This window comes from Carassius gibelio, chromosome A22, assembly GCF_023724105.1.
Source record: "Carassius gibelio isolate Cgi1373 ecotype wild population from Czech Republic chromosome A22, carGib1.2-hapl.c, whole genome shotgun sequence".
NCBI classification, from domain to species: domain Eukaryota; kingdom Metazoa; phylum Chordata; class Actinopteri; order Cypriniformes; family Cyprinidae; genus Carassius; species Carassius gibelio.
This window is the reverse complement of record NC_068392.1, coordinates 9,960,239-9,980,061: the sequence shown is the minus strand read 5'-3', so window position 1 is coordinate 9,980,061 and position 19,823 is coordinate 9,960,239. Positions and strand designations below refer to the sequence as shown.

At 34.9% G+C, this 19,823-nt stretch overlaps 1 pseudogene; it reads right to left on the bottom strand.

Annotated features, from left to right (window-relative positions):
• Window positions 1–715: 715 nt before the first annotated feature.
• Window positions 716–19,356, bottom strand: LOC127942603 (basigin-like; annotated as a pseudogene).
• Between the last annotated feature and the right edge of the window lie 467 nt (window positions 19,357–19,823).

The window sequence follows — 19,823 nt, the reverse complement described above, 5'->3', positions numbered from 1 at the left end:
CTAAACGATGATGATGTGGTAAATAACAATAGCTGAAATTATATAAAACAAGAAATCCAATTTGACGTACACACCCCCTTCCCAAAAAAGCCTTGAAAAATGAGAGAAAAAAAAGACTAGATGTCAAATTTCAGACCATTAATTTTAAACACTGATTCGACCTGAATAAAAAAAAAAGAAAAAAAAAGTATAGACTAATAATAATAATAATAAAAAAAACATTAAAAAGGTCATAATTCACCACTAGTGAATTAACCATGTTATTTTATTTTTTTGAAAATTTAAAGAGACTGCTTTATTATATAAGGACTTCATATGACTTATATAAAACATTCTTCATAGACGTTTTTTCAAATCTTATGGATTTTAATTATTTTATTTTGTAGCTTTACAGATCTGGACTAACTAAACACATTGCTCTTGATGTGAGAATCTTCCCCAAGATGTCACAGGCCTCCAATCGTTTATCGCAACTTTTAGCCAATATTTACGTGGGCAATCATGGGTAGTGGAGACACTATGGGTGACTATTTTGAAAGCTCATTCTGGAGCAATGTGTGTAATAACGCTGTGATGTTTGTCACGTAGAGCCGCTCCCTTCAGATGAACAGAGTAAATGTCGCCCCCTTACGGTGGTTCAAAGAACAGGCCAATATAGACATCGTTATCTTGCTAAAGGTTTTCTTTGGTTGAACACACACACACAAAGACAAAGTTAAAATAAAATAACTTTATTCAGAGTGTGCAAATCATTACAGTTGATCGTGTATGAGATTTCCTCTTAAGCCAAAAACAAGGTCTTAAATGTTATGCATCTTTTAACTTTTAAACGATATGCATTGGAATACATTGTATAGTATCTGGATGCAAGCATGTCTGTCGATAGGACAGGCCCATTTAACCAAAAGCCTTCACGAAAACCCCACCATCACTGACAATACCTAAATATTTATAACCATGTCATCGTCCTTCATGTTAGAATTTGGGAAACAATTATAACTGATTCTGCGAACAGCAAATGAAACACTGTACTAGCACTTGGTCCTTACAGGTTAGGCAGGAGGAATACTCAAAGTCATCATTAGAAACTACATTAGCAACTCTAAAATTAGTTGTTTGAGATTCTTAAACGGATTATTAAAAGTGCCATTCGTCCGTCCATGTGGAATAGTGCACTTTAAAATGTGCAGCGACAAAATGAGTACTACACAAAAAGTTAATTTAAATTTCAAAAATTAAAAACAGCATGTATAATAAAGTGGTTAAACATTATGGCTTACAGAAAGGAAAACGACTGTCAATAGTCAAGAGTGATAAAAACTTGATTCAGTGTTTTTGTGTATACTGAACATGATTACATTCTCATGCGGCTGAACAGTGATTCAATTATAATCGGTAGACATTTCGAAAAGCTGTGGTGCCCACACTCAACAGTGAGAGAAACCAAAAAGACAAAAAAATAAAAGTTCATTCCCACATCAACACATTCAATAAACACACTTCTACAGCAATAGTGCAATCATGCATTTCCCCCCTCCCCCCAAATGTAAAATAAACTGTTGGTAGCACAATATGGATATGAAAAGTAAAAGGAGACCCATTAATCTCTCAAGACATTTACACTTAAGCAGAAGGTGAAGAACTCGCAGTGCGCACTATAATGTGCTTCTCAGTAACTCAATGCTCCACATTATCTTCAACAGTAGTCATCAAGCCACCTGAAAGGAATGAAAAGTCAGCTGGATGTGATTCAGAAAAAAATTAAAATCCTAATATTACATTTATTAAATTATAACAAAAGCAGATGTACTATATAATTCTAAACTGCTTTAAAAATAAGAAATAAAAAAAATAAGCTACAATAAAAGCCTTAAAATTATAAACTGTATAGAATTATAAAATATTAAAAAATATTAAAATTATAATTTCATTAGTTTAAATGCATAAAAATTTTATAGAATTACATAAACATTTTATTAGTTTATAATACAATACATTTATGAAAGTCTACAATATAAAAGACACATTGAAAAATAGTTTGTCATTAATATTAAATATCAACTTATTTATTGTGATTTATAATACATATTAAGTGTATGAAAGATAATATAGAACATTGAGTTCTGTATATTATATTTTTATATTATATTAAACTTACAAATTATATTTACAGAATAATATTTCACCTTTTCTCCTTTCTCAGTTGGAGTTCCTTTGCCGGACATTTTTGTCTTTGTGGTTGGTAGCGGCGTTGCTCTTCCTGAAAAACACAGCAGCACGTCAGCTCCGTCTTTGATGTGCAGAGGAATTTCCTGAGCTAGCAGCACATCTAGTGCTACGGTCTAGATTAAACATGGCCTTGATGTTCCTGCACAAATAACTTCTGCACTTCTACAATATCTCAGAACAAAGATTACAAAACACTTACAGCGGTGCAGATCCTGAGTCATCATCTACAGGAAGCAGGAAACACACAAAGAAGAAAAAAACAGTTACACACTCATTTTATATTTACAAGACTACTTGTCTAAAGTCTAGTTTGACCGCCTAAAGACAGAGAGGACCCGAAGTTTAAAAACAGAGCACTTAAAGAGTAATGCAATTTGGGGACTTCAGTTATTTCTACAGTTAAATCTGTACACATCAGAACTGCTCTCTATCTTTTCACAGCACTACTAATGATTCGTGCAGAATGATTCAATGCATTTACATTAACCTTGCGGTCTGATGTTGGATTGAAAGGATATGTTTAGTGGTTTTCAACCCAAGAACAAACGTTTGCAATCGAATCATTCGTTTGTAGCACGACCTCATCTACAGATGTAATAGAGAGAAAAACATTGTTCCGTTTCTGCATTGATGATGGTGAAGGCTCTCAAACAGCACTGGATCACATTTGTAAACTTCTGCACTGGACTTCTGAAGTCAGAATATCACCCAGAAACCTTCCCATTTAAAGGTGCTGTAGGGAACTTTTGTAAAAAAAAAAATATTTTTTTACATATTTATTAAACCTGTCATTATGTCCTGACAGTAGAATATGAGACAGATAATCTGTGAACAAATCAAGCTCCTCTGGCTCCTCCCAGTGGTCCTATTGCCATTTGCAGAAACTCCATCGCTCCCGGTAAAAAACAACCAATCAGAGCTGCGGTCCGTAACTTTGTTTGTGTTCAAAATGTAGAAAAATTTATATAATAAGTGAGTACACCATGAATCCATTTTCCAAACCGTGTTTTTGGCTTGTCCTGAATCACTAGGGTACACCTATAATAAGTGTTTATATTCGGACTATTTTAGATTGCTTCAGGGATACCGCGGCGAAGTAACCCAGTACCTTTGTGATTCTTCATAGACATAAACAGAGAGAAGTAGTTCCGGCTACAATGTTCTTCCGCAAGACGCAAGCAGTTCTGTTTATTAACTGCTAGAGCGTCAAAAGTTCCCTACCACAGCTTTAAAAGAAACCACTGAAACCATTGTCCTGACTCTGGCACATATGTAGAGAAGTCTATGGATATGACGATGGCTGTATGGAAATAAAAACAACACCTAACACAACCTTTATGAACTGGTGAAAAATAAAATGGACAAACGCATTTGGAAAATTCCTACAACATTAATACAAAATAAATGTGTAAGTACCAAATTATGTTATTAAATGTCTGTGTAAAAGAAATGGTCTATTATTAAATACAGATTTACATGTAAAATAAATTTGTAATTTTGAAGATTTATAAATGATTCATGAAAATTTATGAAATCACTATACATTTTGACTATACACTATACACTAATACTATAAATAATTTATTATACAATTATTTAAAAGTAAATCAGTTTCATAATACATACATTTTAGAAAAAAATATTTATATTTTTGAGTATTCAAATATTATAAAATAATCTGGCTACTGGCAAGGTTGTGCTTCAGACAGACACAATCAGGAAAAAACTAAAGATGCGAGTCGACACCCAACAAACATATACTTTTCAAAAACAAAGTTAAATCAGAGCTTGAATGACACTTTCAGCTTTTGTGCAGAGAGCATGTCCAAACACATTCAAGATTATACAAAAAATAAAGTTGGGATTATTAATTTTGCCACCCTTTGAGCCATAAGGGTAGGGTTGGGTTTTGGGTATTATTTTACTATACAGGTGCCAAATCGATACTTTTTAAAATGGTACCGGTGCCTGAACCGATACTAAACCCCTGCTAAGCCATCTGCTATAATCTAGACCTAAAGAACATCATGCAATGAGAAGATAATGTTAAAGAGAGCATGCAAGGCAGTATAACACGATCCGTATGAAATGTCATCTTAGTTATTATGCATAATACTGTCATTTAAAAGCCAATCTGAACTGCAATATGTCAAAGTCAGCTAAACGCTTTCACTGGCTACGGAAAAACCAATTAAGTTGGTTTTCTTGAACCCGTCTTACAAATCTGGTTCGATTCTTCTTCTTAAAACAAACTGCCAGTGAAAGAGTTGTACTTTTCAGCCTTTCAGGGAGAGCATTCAGACTCCCAAAACCACTCATTTAAGCAAACCCACTTCAGTCTGACATGCAGTTTTGATCACTTACCACAAGGTAAAAAGCAGCAGTGAACAGAGAAATAAACAAAGTAAATAATAAATACAGACTCCGCTAAGGCCGAGCCACACACTTCAGCCAAATAAAATAAATATACAAAATCAAACTGAAATAGGATCTTGAATTATTACGAATTTATAAACAAAAATGTAAAATTACCTCCACTGATCATTTATACATTCATAAACATGGAAAATGAAATATTACGATGGAAACAACTAGCATCACATACCATCATTGATCTCGTCTGGCTTTCTCCTCTTCTCATAGATGAAGATGATGGTGATGAGGATAATGACCTCAGCGACAATGCCGAGGAATGGCCAAAGGGCAGCCAGCTGGCTACGCACACGCAGCTGAATCTTATCGCTGGTTGATCCCACTTCATTTTCGCCTTGGCACTGGTACATGCCCATGTCCTCGTTGATGTCCAGATCATTCACATACAGCATGGTCTTGTTGGGGGTGCTCTGTACATCATACTTGTTTTCACCAGTGATATTGGTAAGGTGCACCTGTGTGTTGAGGATGCAAAATTGTCAAGCTATTATAATTAGGGGTGTCACTAATAATCTGTAATAATCTAAGAATTTCTGTGGTAATAACTATAGACCAATGTGAACAATAGACTATAAATTGACTTGTGTATATAATACCAAAACATATAATACCAATGAGGCAATTAGAATTGGTTCAAATAAAATATGTAATAATGCTTTAATTGAAAATATGTGTATATTTAATTGAAAATGTATTCTATCAAATGCCACCAATGGTCACACTCCACTCATGAAACTGACAAACTTTTGTGTGGAGCAGAATTTACTGTGAACGGAGCCACTCTGAGATGCACGTAGTATGGAAGTAGTAGCGAAGGAGGAGGAGGATGGAAGGAAGCACCAGGTCTGCATGCCAGGAGGCGGCAGACTTAGGACAACAATTGCATCGCCCTCTCGGCGGCCCGGGAAAGCATAGCTGCCATTTCGGGATCCAACTTCAGGCCTTTGCTCTTAGGCAATGCTCTTTTAGTGCTGAGGCGCACAGGGGAGATGGCCGCTTGCAACACGACAGGGGGTAGTGCAGCCTGAAGTGTGCAACCCACTCGACTCTGGAAAGACCGCCCCTGAAACGCAGTCTCGCCAACACGGGAAGATTCCTAGAGCGAGCTGAACTCACAGTTCACCGTAGACACAATTGAGGTAAGCAGAACGATACGGTCACTCGGCTTCGAAGCGAAAAGCTGGTATGCATTGCACCTGCTGCCTTCTTATACTCGCGCTGTGATCAGCTGCACCAGATGCAATAATTGCATGCCAATGTGCACTGGCTCATTTAGTTTACACTCAAAGTAGATTAGTCTATTGAAGCGATATCCATTTTGCGTCAGTCACTGACGTGGCATCGAAAGTGACCGACTGAAAGGGAACTTGAATATGGTAGCAATTCTATTAATACAACTACTAGTACTATAATAATGATAATAATAATAATAATAATTAGTAGTAGTAGTAACAACATGTTGACCATATTTTTGTAATAATTCTATTAAGTGCCAAAGTGTCATTTAACACACCTTTGCAACTTTATCCAATCTTCAAAATTGCACGGACAGGTACCAGTCTCATGTTATAACAACAAGCACAACAGTTTAGTGAAGCCTTTATTTACCAAATCCTTTTCATCAGCTTTGAACTTGTACCAACTCCAGTTAGTATGATAGGGGTATCCGTGGCTCACACATGTTAGGACAGCCTTGTCTTTCTCATTAGCATTTTCAGAGTGTTTGTAGGCCACTACATGTGGGGCAGCTAACAAGAAAGAGTATAGATATGGGTTATAAGCACAAAAAATACTCAATATAAATGTAATGCATGATGGATACAGATGCAGTAATGCATTAGTCAAACTTTCTTACCTTTAACTTTAATGGTTGCATTTTTCTGAGGTTCTGTTAGGAAGACACATGCATATAGTCCAGCAGAGTGGTAATCAACCTTTTTAATTCTGCCAAGGAAAGAAAAACAAGCAATGAGACTAACAAAAAAAAAAAAAAAAAAGAAAAAAAAAAAGTAGTAACTGTGTCATGACAATAAAGGTGGAGGGGAGATATGAAATAGCTTTTCCAGTTCACTGCTCACACATCCCCATGGATATTTATCCAACCCAACAGTTCTAATGGGAATTAGAGTAAGTTAGGGCCCTATGGACTCGGTTTTATTATTTCCTAAATTTGGTTTTATTTTATATACAGGGTTCCCACACTTTCATGAACACCAGATTCAAGGACTTTCAAAGACTTTTTAAAGCACCATTTTATTAAATCAAGCACCTTTGAAATTCACACCCCCAGCACATAACATCATGAATGTCTTCACTGTACTTACCATTTCACGTACACTTAATATTTACATAAAGTAAATAATGTAATAATAATAATAATAAGTAATAATGATGTTTTGAATGTGTAGGTATTATAAAATTAAAGCATTTTAGACAGTCGTGTTTAAAGGACTTGAAATCCATTAAATTCAATACTGGTAATATTCAAAAGCAGTTTCTGAAATATTGTTAAAAATGTATAACACTGGTTTTTAAAGAGTTTTTAAATTAAGAATACATTTTTCTCAGCTTTTGTTTTTTTTTTAATAAAAAGCTGTTAAATGTTTTAATAACATAGTAAAACCTGTTAATATTAAACATTTGCACATTCACTCAAAGACGTGCAGGGACATAGCCATCTTTTCAGAAGTGAGGGGGACCGAAATTACACACACATATACACATATACACATATATATATATATATATATATGTGTGTGTGTGTGTGTGTGTGTGTGTGTGTGTATTATATATATATATATATATATATATATATATATATATATATATATATATATATATATATATATATATATATATATATATATATATATATATACACACACACATATATACACACACACACACACACACACACACTACAATATAATATAAAACATTACAATATAATATTTCTGTAATCAATATAGCCTACCAGTCTACAGTTTTTTTACATAAGATTTTTAATGTTTTGAAAGAAGTCTCTTCTGCCCACCAAGCCTGTATTTATTTGATCCAAAGTACAGCAAAAGCAATTGTGAAATATTTTTACTATTTAAAATAACTGTTTTCTATTTGAACTTATTGTAAATTGTAATTTATTCCTGTGATCAAAGCTGTATTTTAAGCATCATTACTCCAGTCTTCAGTGTCACATCCTTCAGAAATCATTCTGATATGATGATTTGCTGATGATCAATATTTAAAACAGATGCTACATTTTTCAGTATTCTTTGATGAATAGAAGGATCCAAAATTCAGCATTTATGTGAAACAAAAAGCTTTCGCAAAATTATACCCTATACCATTCAAAAGCTTAGAGTCTATTTTTTGGAAAATAAATTATAGAAATTAATACTTTTATTTAGAAAGGATGATAAAGACATCATTTTACAAAAGATTTATATTTCAGATAAATGCTGTTTTTCTGAATTTTCTATTCATCAAAGAAAACTGAAAAAATTCTACTCCGCTGTTTTCAACATTATCATAAGTGTTATGTTTAGTCTATGCATATAGGCGTTTTGTGGCATACCGCCGAAAAGAACTTAAATTGCACTTTCAGTTTTGATCATACAGGTAAGAGCAATACATCAATCGAATCTGTAAAGAGTCTACTTTAATTTGTATGCACACATAATGAGAAAACTTTGTGCATTTATAAAATAAAGAAAACAGAGTGCGCTGTCTGCAGCCTTGGTCTGCGTGATCTTCATTTAGAAATGAGTCATGAAAATGAACTGAAACTCAACAAATACTCCACAAAGAGATATGAGAGATATTTCTATAGAAATCTTGACTTGTCTACTTTTAAACTAAGCAAGTCTTATCAACAACAAATATTAAGTAATAAAGTAATCCATATGAAACCAACGGGATCTCCAGTCTTTTACGTCTCCCTTCATTAACTCTTACGCGACCACACGCTATAGATACATAATCATCCATGTGAAGCGTGCCGCGTGTAAACATTATTAACCCTTATGCGTTGTTGGGGACGTTTTCGTCCACTAGGGGGTAAAGTTCAGTTTTATTTTGGCAACAACTTTCTCTGGGTTCAGCTAATGGAATGATTTTTGGTGACAAATCTTATTTTGAAATTTTTCAAAAACTCAATGGTAAACTGTGGGCAAATTCACTACCCTTTCATTATGTTTGTGGATGAAAACATCCACGAAATTAAACTGCTGTAAAAATGTATTTTCAATATAATTTTTATCATTTAATATAAAAATTGATTGTAGACTGGATATTATTTTACCTTTTATCACAGTGTTGCGCATGTCAAAGATTAGTAACAAGATTGGCTTTGATGCATTGTTAGTTTTTGTGTAGCATTAGATTTTAATTTTTTCTCCCTCATTTGTTGTTGGTTGCTGTTTTTGCCCCATTGACTTCCACTATAATGTCATTTTTTGATTGCAGAGCCATGATACCATTTAATCATGCATTCTGGATTGTTGGTGGTTCTCCCTGTTGGGAAGAGTTAGCATTTGTTATTTTTTACAGTTGATCACTAGGTGGGACCATTAACCCTTTAGATAGGCCTGTGAAAAAAAAGGCTTAGTTTCTGGCTTGTATATGGAGTTATATGGAGTATAACAGCAAATTATAGTGTGTGTGTGTGTGTGTGTGTGTGCGCGTGTATGCGTGAGAGAGAGACAGAGAGAGAAAGATAGACCTTTGTGCACTTACCTTGATGTATCTGAAAAAATCCAAATATGCACCTCAGCTCTCAGAACTACATGGAGTAAACAAAACAAAAAAAAGAAGTGTTTATGCAGCTGCTGCCTTTTGATGGTGAAAAGTATGGATGGCCTATGTGTGAAATGCTCTTCTTTTCTTGATAGTAAAGCCAGTTTAAAACCTTAAAATCCTGTAAAAAAAAAATCTACTTTGCATCAGATCTATGAACAAAAATACAATACCAACTTCAAATAAGCTGCAGCTTGCTGGAGGGGTCAAGCTGCATAGTCATTTCTAAAACTTCAGTACAAGTCAAGCCCTTTCTCGTGTTGCTTGCTGCTCTTCTCACTATTAAATGACCAGCAGGATGGCATGCAAGTGTCTAAATCCACGTACTTTGTTTAGTCTATACTTATCACCACCATCAAAAGGTAGCAGGTGCATAAATACACTTTTGTTTACTCCATGTAGTTCTGAAAGCTGAGGTGTACATTTTGATTTTCTCAAATACATCAAGATAAGTGTGCAAAGGTCTCTCTCACACTCTCTCTCTCTCTTTCTCTCACACACACAATATAATATGGTGTTATACTTCATATAACTCCATATACAAGCCAGAAACTAAGCCTTTTTTGCACAGGCCTATCTAAAGGGTTAATGGTCCCACCTTGTGATCAACTGAAAAAATAAAAAAAAATTTACCTCTTCCCAAAAGGGAAAACCACAAACAATCAAGAATGCATGATTATATGGTGTCATGTCTTTGCAATCAAAAAATGTCATTATAATGGTAGTCAATGGGGCAAAAACAGTCACCAACAACAAATGAGGGAGAAAAAATTAAAATCTAATGCTGCACAAAAACTATCAATGCATCAAAGCCAATGTTGCTTGCTACTAATCTTTGACATAAGCAAAACTGTTATAAAAAGTAAAAAAAAAAAAAAAAAAAAAAATCTGGCCACGATTAATTTTATTTTGTAAAATAAGTAATTTTGTTTGTTTTTTTCCCCCCAAAATCAGTGACATCATTTATGAACTTGGCAATTAAAGAGTTAAGGTCCCACTTTATATTAAGTGGCCTTAACTACTATGTACTTACATCAAAAAATAAATACAATGTACTTATTGTGTTCATATTGTATTGCAACTTTTTTTTGCTGCTATTGAGGTAGGAAACAGGTAAGGTTAGGGACAGATTTGGTGGTATGGGTAAGTTTAAGGGTGTGTTAAGGTGTAAGGGATGGGTCAACGTGTAATTATACATGTAATTACAGAAATTACAGATTTAATTATGTGCAGATATTTTTCAAATATAAGTACAATGTAAAAACATGCATGTACACAATAAGTGCATTGTACCAAATTAATAATAAAAATTTAACTACATAGTAGTTAAGGCCACTTAATATAAAGTGGGTCCAGAGTTAAAATCTTGGATTTAAAAAAAAAAAAACATTTGGTAGTTTTGATCAAGACTGAGGTTGATTAATAGATTTATGCAAAATATATATATATATTTATCTGATACATTTTTACAGTTCAATTAAGTGGATGCTTTCATCCCAAACATAACAAAAGGGTAGTGAATTTGAACAATGCACATGGATTAATATCATGTTTTTAAATATGATGGTTTCATTCTAAACATGGTGATTATCTCCAAGGACACCCAACATAATATATGGTATTTAGCAACTGAATCTAACCATATCATGTCAACAAATGGAAAAGTCAGCGGTCTATTAATTATCATGTTAATCACAGCACCTTTAGTCGCTACAGCAGGGTCGCTTTTCTTGATTCATTCTTGATGAATTTGATTCAAGCACTTTCAAGGACCTATGTTAGTTTTCAAGTACTTTCCAGGCCTTGAATCCATATGTCTGAAATACAAGCACTTTCAAGAAGCGTGGGAACCCTGTATATGTATATATTTTTTTTTTACGTGTTAATTTTTCTGGATCCTGTTTTTTTTTTTTTTTTTTTTTAAATGGTTAAATTTTAATTATATTAATCAAAAAGCATTTTTTATGAAAATCGTTTCACTTATAAATTTTCACATCAATTTATTAAGTGTTTAGGGCCCTATAAACTTTTTTATATTTTTGGTACCAAATTCTAAGCATGTCTAATTATTTGAATGCATAAAACAACTTAAATCCTTTTTTTTTCTTAAAGTAGCCTTATGATTTTTTTCCCCATGAGAAATGGTGTTGTGTATTTATATTTTTCTGGTTATCAATTGAAGGCTTCTGTTAATTATGGAACATTAAGCAAACTATTTTTGGCAACAAAATGGGATTTACTATTTAAATTAAAACCTGAAGAAGAAATGTTGTGATTAATCAATAAAAAAATAATGTTCATTTAATTTTAGTAGTAGGCTATGTACATTTAAAAAAAATAAAGAAAAATTAAAAAAAATTCAAATCAATACTGGACTTTTTTGTTGATGGGTTACCAGGAATACATTTACAGTCCTGTGCTGGTAAAATTATGCTAGTTTAACTCCAAGCAAACGGTCAAATGCTCATGACGTGACTCTCAGAGCAGTTCTGGAGATGTTGTACATGTGTTTACGTCCTTATTTATGGAGAGACCACAGACGCTGAAAATACTGCAAGCTTCACACATGCTTCGTTATGCGTGTAATAAAACCATTCATTAACAGAGACATGCAGGATTCACATTTAAATATTTTAAAATCAAATTTAATATCTAATTTTGCAGTTTCATATTTACAGATACTAGTCTATATCACGATTTAAGTGTAATGACCTACTTTTTATTCATTTAAAATTGGAAAAATTCTGTGACATTCCACGTTACAATGAATTCCGCTTTTTAATGATTGGATTTTGCGATTCCATCCATGTTTTCCGCATCACAGAAATCACAGAGCCCTATGTAAGTGAATGTGGAGAGCTGGAGACTCTTAAATCACACCACTGCTGCTAACAACCACACTGCACAAACAGATGCTGCACTATACATGATTGACATGGATGGATGGATGGATGGGTAAACACTAAAACTGGAAAAAGTATTAATACTGAAAATTAGAGCCCTACATTTTGCCGTTCTTTTGTCATATAATAATTTACAAAAGGTTGAAGAACATACTCATGTTCAATGATACGTTCATCACTTTTTGATTCGGACTGGTCAATAACCTTGCCATTAAAGGTCCAATAGTGGCCTTTGACGGAAGAAGAATCGTTAAGACTGCAGTTGAGAGTTACAGAGGTCAGGTTCGGGTCTACCACATCTGGACTGGTCGTGATGGCTGGATCTGTTGAAGTACAAAAGTAGCAAAAGTTACACAAACATCAGCTTTCAAAACACTGACTCTTTATCAGAAAGAAAAAATAATAATAGTTAATAATATTTGGTGATGCACTGTAAATGACATTTTTGGACAACAAAACAGATAGGAACATTGCTGTCCCGATGTTCACCATAATGTGCACCAAAAGGCACATTGTGCTCTATAAAAGGAGAAGTAAAGGTACACTTGGGCTGTAAGCTACTGGGAAGCATTGAGTGAGCAGTTTATAATGAAAACAAATGGGAAAAGGGAACAAAATTCAACCAACCAGCAACTGGTCTGGAGACTTAGTTTATGAAAACCAATGTGATGTGGAAAATAAGTACTTAAGTACTGCTCTAAGACCTTCAGAAGGGTTAAGCCACACCTCAAAGAGCTTTTTAGATGTTTACTGAAAGCAAGCCTTTTTCAGAAATGCACGCCAATTAGTGCATATAAACCCTTCTTACCGACAGTAACATTAACCGATCAATGCATTTCTAGGCAGTGATATGATCAGAAGGCATCAGACTACTAAGAAAGAACTGATGGTGCTAAAGCTGTCATGTGACCTGGTCTCTGGTTGAATGAAAAAAAAAAAAAAAAGGAAAAAGGAAGGCGGAGGGCAAGGCAAGGGTGAATCTGAATCTACAGTACTTCTTCCTCTACAATAGTGGAGACGCTGGGTTTCCACAACATAACTCACGTTCAAACACTATAACTTTTGCTTGTGAGTGAATCCACTTTACTTTGGGTGGGGTCCTGAGGTCATTGTGGTCAGGGTCGTTTGACACACGGCACTCGTAAACACCCGTGTCGTTGAGTGTTAGTTTGTTGAAGATGAGCATGCTGGTGGCGTGGTTGATATAGGTGGCATTGATGTGTACGCAATCCTTGAGTGCCCGTTTCATTTCACCACTGAACTTCAGGGATGAGGTTCCCTATGACCCCACAATCCAGCTCGGATTGTCTTCTGTGAGTTTCATCTGAAACTAGGATGATTTTATGAAGCCAGCTGAACATTTGATGGGGGATTTGGGTTTAGGGTGGACAGCACATTGAGATGATATGAATAATGATTAGAAGACAGGCAGACAAAAAAGAAAAGAAACAGTAGAGGAGAAAAGAGAGAAACGTTAGAATGAAAAAGGCAGCATATACAAAAAACAAGAGCGATTTTGAGCAACATTGACGCAAGACTTCAACACTTCAAGATACCAAAACCCAACTGAAGTACATTAATTAGAAGAAAGCATTAAAACCAATAAGACAATGATTTGAAGCATGCATTAAAACCAAAGCTTAGAAAATCAAAAAGTGCAATGAAAAATTATATTTTTATTATAATCATTTTAAATAAAGGGATGGTGATGACTGTTGAGGATTAAATGAATAGAAAAAAAAAATAGTCATGTGTCATGTCATTTCAAATCTGTATGATTTTTTTTTCTTCTTCAGCAGAACATAAAGATATTTTGACAAATCTTAATGTATTACTTCCCTCTGAATTTTAATATACGGATAAAAATTATATAAAAAAAAAACATTTCAAAATATCTTTTTTAATTTCCACAGAAGAAAAGTACAGATTTTTTTTCAGCAAATTAGAACTTTAAAACTTGTCATATGATTATGAATAAACAACTGACATGAACAGAGCAAATGACACAAATTAACCTAAAATGAAACTCTTGAACCATTTTGAAGCCATTCATGCAGACTTTAAGCATGTACTCCAGAGAAAAACAAGGTTGTACCGTGCTAATCCCCCATGGAGAACTTCATCTAAATTCTTCTGATCACCTTAGAACAATAAACACAATCTGAACAACATAGAAGTACGTGCGTAGCAGCTTAAATAACCCTTCACATCAATGGCAAGAAAGCTTTGAGATCAGCCCCAGACCTGTTGTTGCTTCCTGTGTTGTAGCACATGCTTTCATTGTGTTTGGTTTTGAAACAAGAGTAAGGTATGGTTCCCTTTTAAGCCCCTTTCACACTGCACGTTGGACGTGGAAAATTGCCGGATCACCTTGTGTGAAAGCAAACACGTCCCGGGATTAGGGCTGGGCGATATATCGAACTAGGGCTGGGATAAATGATTATTTTTTAAACGATTAATCTAGCGATTATTTTTTCGCTGCATCGATTAATCTAACGATTAATTTTTTCAGATCGATTCGATTTCCATTATCTCCCCATTAATTGATTACTAACAATTTATACATGTTGATTTACATATCTGAATGAAAAAAACATGAATTCCTTAACATTGCAATATGTTTATTGCCCTTAAAATTACAAAATAAAAGACTGACTAAGAATGCATTACTTTGCACTTGTATAGAGATAACATTCAATAAAACCTTGAAGCCTTGAAAACACATAGCTTATTGAAACAAGCTTGCTTAACACATAAGGCCTAGCTTACTGAAAAAAAGTTCTTTCAGATGAAAACAACAATTTGATGTCTAGCATTCAATAAAAATGGTCACACAAAATACTTGTTTAGAGCAATTGAAAGAATACAGTAACCAATGTAAACTTGAGGGCTTTAAGCTAATACAGAGAGTGCTTTTCCCAAAAAAAAAATAAATAACAGTGGGAGCCAGCAGCCTGTCATGGAGAAAAAAAAAATCTCTGAATGCTCCACGTGAAACTTTGGCGTTCCGCCCTTTTTCTATCGTGTCTAATGATTTTGGTTAATATGTACGAGGGAGAGAGAGAGAGAGAGCGCAAGACAGCGCTCGTGTAGTTTGAAGAGTGCGCGCGAGAAACTTCGGTGTTTCGCCCTTTTTCTATCGAGTTTAATGATTTTGATTAATATGCACAAGGGAGAGAGAGAGCAAGAAGCGCTCGTGTTGTTTGAAGACTGTGAGTGCACGCACAGCCGGGGCTCTCTCTCGTACGCGCCCTGTCATTCTACATCACTCACCGATCAAATAAGGCTTTGACACCCTCCAAAAAAAAGATCAATTCAGAAAAACCCCTGGATTGGTTATATAACGCTGGACAGAATGTTGATCCGGCCATCTCGTATATTCAGCGCAAATAAGGTAAACATTTTGCAAACATTTTTTAGAGAAATAAAAACAGGTCGACGAATCGATGCGCATATTTTGCATCGACGTATTTTTTGCGTCAACGTCATCGATGACCTCTACGCGTTGTCCCAGCCCTATATCTAACTATATGATCATGCACACCTAGTCAGTAATGATTACCGCTAAATCGGCATCACCTGCTTTCAAATGGAGCAGCATTTAATAGAGTTGTAGATCACTGATAAGCTATGCAATATACCGTTCATTATCCAAGATAAACGTGATATTGCATAGCTTGTCAGTGATCTACGGCTCTTTCTACTAAATGCCTCTCCATTTAAAAGCAGGTGATGCCGATTTAGTGGTAATCACGGAACCGGATTTACTGCCTAGGTGCGCATGATCACATCGTTAGATATATCGCTTAGCCCCACCCAGGATTGATTCTGGGACAGATCCCGTGTTGGGGACCTAGTAACATTACCAAGTTCTGGAACGAGCGCTGTGTGAACAAAAGCCAGAACAAATGCCGGGTCATAGTAATGATGCACGTTATCGAGCAACTCTTTTACCAGGTGTTTTGAAGGCAGATCAATGTTCACTAAAAAATTTGCAAACTAATGAAGCAGGGATTAGTTAGTTCCTCACTATCCGTGCTAAAGCTGAGATCGTTCGCCAGTTTAAGGGAATGTTAACGTGCTTAGCATCTTCGACTCGTACATTATACATCACATCCTGATGTCACGTGTTTTTACAGGACCTTTACGTGTTGTGTGTGAACCCACGCACATATTCCGGGTAATAACTGGCAGTGTGAAAGGGGCAAAAATCTAGTGACCCAGGAACAATTGCCGGAACACATTACCCATGTATTTTCCAGAATCGCAGTGTGAAAGGGACTTAAACCTGCTGCAGAGTGAGGAGTGATTTAGTGAATTATCCAGGGATGGGGTAAAAAGGGTCCACAGTCCACATTTCAGAGTAATGAACCTCCACACATGCCTTAGGCCTGAAATAACGTGCCATTTGAAAGCAGAGCAGGCTTCATTCATTTCAATATCATGAAAGGTCACCTCCAATGTTCAAAGTGGACCAACATTCTAAACTACTCATATAAACAAGCTATAAAAAGGAATTTAAGAATATATTTGTATATATAAGTGTTTAGATTTAGTGTTACCCTAAGGCAGATTTTTACCCGATATTTCAAGCCTAAATCGTAAATAACTCCAAAAAAGGAGAACAGTAAAGCACAAAAAGTATCACTTGGTACAAAGTCGGACATATTTAGATTTAACTTGACCTGTTCTAGTAAACAAGTCACTAAGTTCACCTTCTAACAAGCTGACATGTAGATTAACTGGCAGAAGAAATAATGACTTACGACTGTTTTAACATTACATTTTCATGGCTCAAGCTGATGATTGAATGCTGATGAATGTGGAATACCGTTTCCTATAAAAGACATTAAACTGCATTGCAAATTATAACTGTTTAACCACAAGGCTTTTAAGATTGCTAATCCTAAATGTACATTATACATTAAGCTAGATAAAACATTGTGTAACATGTCCAAGTTTCAATTTTGACATTGTTTGCCTAGATTCAACTGAATCACTCACCAAAATATTGACTGGAAGGAATGTCACAAATAATTATTTTTATGATTTAACAACACTTTAATTTCATGCTGATTTAGGGTCTCTGTACTTTTGTATCAATTTATTTCTTTTTTTCTTTTCTTTTTTTTTAAATGCTGCTATGGTTCAAACACTGATGAATAGAGCAAGCATACACAAACTAATTTCCATTATACAAAATTAATTTCATAAAAAATCAAAATAACTTGCTTTGTATAAAAATGAAACATTTCTAGCTTTTTTTAGCTCCTCTAACAGACGCTAGCACCCTCTCACACTACTAACATGACTACCGGTAAAACCACTGCTTTATGAAAACCTTTGGCTTTGATATATTTATGATTTTGATTGCAATACTCAACTTTCTATTTTCAACTAATTTTTGTAGCATCAATCAATGTAGCCAATCACCAACATTTCTTGTTGATTTTGTGAAGGAAATGGCCAAGCGTTTAAGTTAGGATGCAATCACTGCTCAATACTTCACCGTTTTGTTTAGTTCTGCATGCTCGGGAGTCTCTCATTATAACAAAGTGTAACATGTAAATAAGAGACTTGATTAATTTGATTAAGTTTTGTTTTTCATGATACTAAGAGGACCAGTGAACGTTTACATGCAAAGTTTCAAGAGTGAGATCCACATAAAAACGTGGCACTTTTATGCAGATGTCACTATCGCCGCAATCATAGTGATAACCATAACAATGGACAGTGCAAAAAAAAAATTAGTCAAATTAGATATTGGCTACATGGAGGCTAGAGCACACTTACTAATTTCAGAAGTTTTGAACCAGGCCTGCCTGTATCTGGATAAGTAGGAGAAACAGAACCAAAAAAAAAAAAAAAAAAAAAAATTCTACTCGCACCTATTCACCTGCAAAAAAAAACTGCTAATCTAACCCAATTTACTGAGCAAAGCACAACTGAGCTGAGCTGAAGATTGAGTACTCATGGGGAAAATCTGATTTTAATTCTGATCTGAATTAAATGGTTTTCACTGTATGGCTATGCAGCCTGACATTCTGCCATTGCATGAAGTAATATTTCGTAATTCAAGATCAGCATGAGCATCAGGATGTGGTTTTGAGGAAGTACCAATGCTTGCGTGCAGAAAAAGCACATCATAGGGTGTTTAGCACTATTTCTAACTACGAGAATGAAACTGGTTAGTTTCAGATTCAAAGACCCTGCCATTCACCATCTGCTGCTGGGGGACTAAACTGATTGTGATAAAAACAAAACCAGTTTCATTACTCTGACATTTTAATCATGAAAACCAACTGATTTATCTAAAAGGGTGGAAAGCATATTTAATATATTTAAATATATATTCAGCAGTAAGTTACATGATTGACATTTCCAACTCAAAAACCCACATGATGCGTTGTGTGTTTGTTCTAAGTTACTTTGCCTTTAACAACGTGACAATCAATTATGTAGATAACATCCATTTCTAACACCCTGAGTAATACTACATAAACTCTTATTTTTCATATAAATACTTCTTATGTGTTGAAATTTAAGAAGACTTAAAGAGCTTTAATGAGTAAAATAAAACTTAATGCATGCACGTGAGTTGTTTCCCAGTGGGCTCACGCGCGACAGTGTGCTGATGATTTAAACAGCCTTCAAACATTTCAAATAATTTCAAACCTTCATTCTCAATGTATTTTACTTAATTGGACGGTAAAAACAGTTTAAATATTTTGTGTGTCAAAATACGGTTCGTGAGCTAATAAGCAACAGAAAAACGAGACACCTTACCTTTCAGATCTTCGGCATGGAACCAGCCGATACAAACGGCGAGAATTACCCCAAACAGTTTCCTTCTCATGATGAAATGTTTTTAAATACGTAATAATATAAATATCGGTGCTGTTTCCAGAGTCTAAGGCGGTATGGAGCAAAGCCCTAGATGAAGCCTCGTCGTCCTTTACTTGTTCCGAGCGCACTCGAGAACGCGCACGTATACAGGCTAGAGGACCTGCGTCATCACGTCCGGTCCTCAACGTCACTGCCCTCTATGTTTACAGAAAGGCCCAGTGTTCACTATATGAGTATATGTGTGAGTATATTGTTTAAACTTCCTATAAAATCCTTCGTTTATGTTGTGTAATCAAAGTTGCAGTTTTTTTTTTGGTTCTATGTCGTCATAAGTAGGCTACGGCCTGACATGTGGTAAGTAAGCACTGTTTCCAAAAGTGACAAAAATCCATGTCTGGATTAATTCATTCATTCATTCATTTTCCAGCTTTACACACAGAATCTGACTTCATTCACTTTAGTTGTGTTGAAATCGCATTAATGATAGCTCTAAACCTTATTTTCCACATATAAAGTCTTACGAGTTTGAAGTGACATTAGTGTGAGCAATTGATGGCAGAATTGTATTTTTATATTTTTTTTATCCCTTAATATAGCCATATGACAATGACTATTGTT